The sequence below is a fragment of the Hevea brasiliensis genome, chromosome 11 (assembly GCF_030052815.1).
Source record: "Hevea brasiliensis isolate MT/VB/25A 57/8 chromosome 11, ASM3005281v1, whole genome shotgun sequence".
Taxonomy (NCBI): Eukaryota; Viridiplantae; Streptophyta; class Magnoliopsida; order Malpighiales; family Euphorbiaceae; genus Hevea; species Hevea brasiliensis.
Window position 1 is genome coordinate 19,082,583 of NC_079503.1, and position 5,125 is coordinate 19,087,707.

At 38.6% G+C, this 5,125-nt stretch overlaps 1 non-coding gene across 1 annotated transcript; it reads left to right on the forward strand.

The window, feature by feature from the left end:
- Positions 1-4,763: 4,763 nt before the first annotated feature.
- On the forward strand, positions 4,764-4,870 carry LOC131170859 (small nucleolar RNA R71). The gene has a single exon (XR_009141624.1). It is a non-coding gene; the product is annotated as a small nucleolar RNA R71 (small nucleolar RNA).
- The last annotated feature ends 255 nt before the right edge of the window (positions 4,871-5,125 follow it).

Genomic DNA, 5,125 nt, shown 5'->3' on the forward strand with positions numbered 1-5,125 from the left:
GTCCTCAAGTTATTCTGCTAGCAACATTACACGGCCTGTGTAAATTGGGCTATGGACCCGTGTAACTTTCTGTCTCCCCCGGAGTTAAAATTTTCAATAGTTTCACGGACTTCTAGAAAGTTACACGAGGCGTGTGAAACCAGTACACGACCCGTGTAATTTTTTGATTCTCTAAATTTTTCCCTTATGAAAATTTTTATCACCACAATGCATGAAATGGATGTAAAAGGTTAGCAACAGAGCTACTTCCCCAGTTTTGTTTAATTTTCTCTTTTGTAGTTTTGACTTGATGATTCCTCTCCTCTTTTGTTCTCTATTCCCCCTTGCTTTTTTGGATTTGAGATCTTTTAGGATTCCTACAAAAGAAAATGTGAACAAATATCAAGAAAATTAAAATAAGAAAGAAAGAAAGAAAAATTAGAAATTTTGGGTTGCCTCTCAAAAAGCACTTGTTTATAGTCATTAGCTCAACTTTGCTTTCATCTTTCATGGTCTGTCAGGAGGATGGTCGAAGGTGCAATTGACTCCCTTCTCTATGGGTTATCCTTGTAAGTAAGGCTTCAGCCTCTGCCCATTGACTTTAAATGCGCCTGAGGTTTCGCTTCATACTTCTACTGCTCCATGCGGGAATACTTGAGTGACCTTAAAAGGTCCAGACCATTTTAATTTCGGCTTCCCTGGGAAGAGTTTCAATCTAGAGTTGAATAGCAGGACAAGGTCTCCTTCTTTTATTTCTTTCCTTACTATGCACCTGTCGTGCCATCTCTTGGTTTTGTCTTTGAAGATCCTGGCATTTTCATATGTGTCCTGTTGAATTTCTTCCAACTCATTCAGTTGTAGGAGCCTTTTTTCACCAGCAGCTTTGAGGTTAAAGTTTAGTATCTGAATTGCCCAGTAAGATTTATGTTCAAGTTTAATAGGGAGATGACATGATTTTTCATAAACCAGTCGGAAGGGTATTGTGCTAATTGGTGTTTTATATGCAGTGCGGTATGCCCACAGTGCATCATCTAACTTTATGCACCAGTCCTTCCTCGATCTATTTACAGTTTTCTCTAGAATCCACTTCAGTTCCCTGTTTGAGATTTCTACTTGGCTGCTAGTTTGAGGATGATAAGGTGTGGCCACCTTGTGAGTCACTCTATACTTTTTCAATAGTATTTCGAATTATTAGTTGTAAAAGTGACTTCCTCCATCGCTGATTATTACTCATGGTGTGCTAAATCTTGTGAAGATATTCTTATTAAGGAACCTTATGACCACTCTAGCATTATTGGTTAGTGTGGCTATTGCTTCTACTCATTTGAACACATAATCAACACCAACCAGAATATACTTGTTTCCATGGGAAGAGGGGAATGGGCACATGAAGTCTATCCCTCATACATCAAACAATTCTACCTCAAGTATACCATGCAGTGGCATTTCATTCTTTCTTGAAGTGTTACCAGTTCTTTGGCATTGGTCACAAGTTAACACAAAGGATCTCACATCCTTAAACAAATGTGGCTAATAGAATCTAGCTTGTAAAATTTTAGTTGCTGTTTTTGTGGTGCCAAAGTGTCCTCCATAAAGTGATGAATGGCAGTGCTGGAGGATGCTCTTCATATCCTCCTCTGGTATGCATCTTCTTATCGGTCCATCATTACAACTCTTGCATAGTAAAGGTTCCTCCCATGTGTAGTATCTCACATAATGTAGGAATTTCTTCCTTTGCTGATAAGTCATGTTTGGAGGCAATACCCTGCATACAAGAAAATTAACAAAGTCAGCATATCATGTAGCTTGGGATAATGCTAGTAATTGCTCATCAGAAAATGAATCATTAATTGGTAAATCCTCAAAGTCTCTTGTATACTCCAATTTCAGCTTGGAAAGATGGTTAGCCACTACATTTTTGAATCCCTTTTTATCTTTGATTTCAAGGTTAAATTCTTGCACGAGTAAAATCCATCGAATTAGCCTTGGTTTCGCTTCCTTCTTGTTTAAAAGGTACCAAATTGCAGCATGATCTATGAATACAATGACTTTTGACCCAACTAGGTAAGATCTGAATTTGTCCATTGCAAACACCACTACTAGGAATTCCTTCTTTGTGGTAGCATAGTTTATTTGTGTGTTATCGAGTTTCTTGCTAGCATAATAAATGGCATGGAGCTTTTTATCTTTTCTTTGCCTGAACACTGCTCCTACTGCAAAGTCACTCGCATCGCACATCACCTAGAATAGTAGTTCCCAATCTGGTGGCTACATTATTGGTGCTGAGATCAGGGCATCTTTGATCCTGTTAAAAGAGACAAGGCAATTTTCATCAAAATTAAAGGGAACATCTTGACTTAACAGGTTGGTAAGTGGCTTAGCTATTCTGGAAAAATCTTTAATGAATCTTTTGTAGAACCCTGCATGTCCCAAAAAGCTTTACACTCCCTTGACTGATGTTGGTGGTGGCATATTTTTAATGATCTCAATTTTTGCCTTATCAACCTCAATTCCTCTTTCTGATATCAAATGTCCTAGAACTATACCTTCCCTTACCATGAAGTGGCATTTTTTCCAATTTAGGATCAGGTTTGATTCTTCACATCTTTGCAACGCTTTAGATAAGTTAGCTAGGCAATCATCAAAAGTCGTTCCATAGACAGAAAAATTATCCATAAAAACTTCCATGATATTTTCAATATAATCAGAAAAAATAGCCATCATGCATTTTTGAAAGGTAGCAGGGGCATTACAAAGACCAAAAGGCATTCTCCTATATGCAAATGTTACATAAGGGCAAGTGAATGTGGTCTTTACTTGGTCTTCTGGGTGAATAGGAATTTAAAAGAATCCCGAATACCCATCTAGATAACAGAAGTAAGAGTGTTTTGCTAACCTCTTTAACATTTGGTCAATGAAAGGGAGAGGAAAATGGTCTTTTCTGGTGGCACTATTCAATTTCCTATAATCTATGCACATTCGCTAACCAGTGACTACCCTAGTAGGGATCAGTTTATTATTTGCATTTTGGATAACAATTGTCCCACCCTTCTTAGGAACTACATGTACTGGGCTAACCCATTTACTATCAGAAATTGGGCATATGATACCTGCATCTAATAGTTTCAAAATTTCTTTCTTGACTACTTCTTTCATGTTTGGGTTAAGTCTTCTTTAATGCTCAATAGTGGGTTTACTTTTTTCTTCCATAGGTAACCTATGCATGCAAATCAAGTGGTTAATCCCTTTTAGGTCTTCTATTTTATAACCTATGGCCTTGTTATGGGTCCTAAGTTCACTTAGCAACTTTTCCTCTTCTATCTTAGATAGGCTAGCATTTATTATAACAGGATATTTATAATTTGAGTCCATAAATGTGTACCTTAGTGAGGAGGGGAGAGGTTTCAGTTCTACCTGTTTGGTGTTTTCCTAGAGCTTGCACTTGGGCTGTTCCTTCTTCAACTTCTCCATCACGAAAGCTTGAGCTAAGGGTAGGGGTTGATGAGCTGCTAACTGTTGTGCACAGGCTGCTATTTCTGTGTTTTCATTATTTGCTGTGTGACTATGCATAATGCATACTTCAAGAGGATCTTTAGGATGTATCTTATGAAATTCCTCTTCAACTTATTTATCAATTATGTCAACCTTAAGGCATTTGTCAGGTTCAAATTCGTGATTCATTGTGTTGAACAAGTTGAATTCCACTTCTTCTTCTCCTACCTTGAGGGTTAGTCTCCCATTTTTTACGTCTATGATTGCCCCGACGGTTGCCAAGAATGGTTTTCCCAAGATGATAAGGATCTAAACATCTTCTTCCATCTCAAGGACAACAAAGTCTACTGGAATGAAGAATTTGCCCACTTTGATGGGGATGTTCTCAAGTATGCCTACAGGATATTTAATAGATCAATCAGCCAATTGCAGTGAAATTGTCATGGGCTTCAATTCTCCGATCTCTAGCTTTTTGCATATTTATAGAGGCATTAAACTCACACTTGTCCCAAGATTGCAGAGGGAATTATCTATTTTCTTGTTGCTAATAAGGCATGGTATGGAGAAGCCTCCTGGATCTTTCAATTTTGGAGGCAGTTTGTTTTGTAGTATGGCACTGGATTCTTCTGTTAGAGCAACTGTCTCGTAGTCTTCCAATTTTCTTTTCTTTGACAGAATTTCCTTATGAAATTTGGCATAGGATGGCATCTGAGAGAGTGCTTCAGTGAAGGGAATGTTGATATAAAGTTTCTATAAAACTTCTAAAAATTTCCCAAATTGCTTGTCCAATTTAGTGAAGGGAATGTTGATTCTATTGATTGGACCATGAGAAATTTGGGTGGTTCCTCCATCCAGGGTTGTAAGTGTTCAAATATGGATTATTGGGCTACCTCTGGTTGAAGTTTCCCCCATTATTCACATAGTTCATCTATTCTGTGGGAGGTTCATTGAAGCTGTTATATTCTAAACTCATGTATCCTCCTCTATAGCTGTCCTCATGTTGACTGTTTGTACCAACTACGTTGGCTTGCATTCTATTGAGTCTCTTTGTGAGCTGATCAAATTGAGCATTTATCATGCTTAGGGCATCCACTTCCAGGACCCCTGCTGTTCTCCTTGCATTTCCTCTTTCATTTGACCGCTTATAATTATGGTATGCCACCCTCTCTAGAAGTTCAAGTGCTTGTGTCATTGTTTTCTCCATTAGGTCACCTTCTACAGCCGAATCTACTGTCCTCCTTGTAGAGGGTAGTAACCCATTATAGAAATTTTGCACTAGTAGCCAATCCTCTATGCCATGGTGTGGACATTCCCTCTGCAGGTCCTTATATCTTTCCCATGCATCATAGAGTGATTCACCTTCCTTTTGTCTAAAGGTGTTGAGCTCAAGCCTCAATTTTGCAGTCTTTCCAGGTGGGAAATACCTTGTTAGAAAAGCTTGTGAGAGGATTTGCCAAGTGGTGAACGTTCCGGCTGGTTGAGAAAGTAACCACTTCCTTGCACTGTCTAGAAGGGAGAATGGGAATGCTCTGAGTCTTATGGCTTGATTAGAAACTCCATTCATCTTGAATGTGTCAAATAGGGCAAGAAAGCACTGGAGGTGATAGTGTGGATCTTCTGTTGGTGAACCTCTGAAATGGGTTTGTTGAATCAT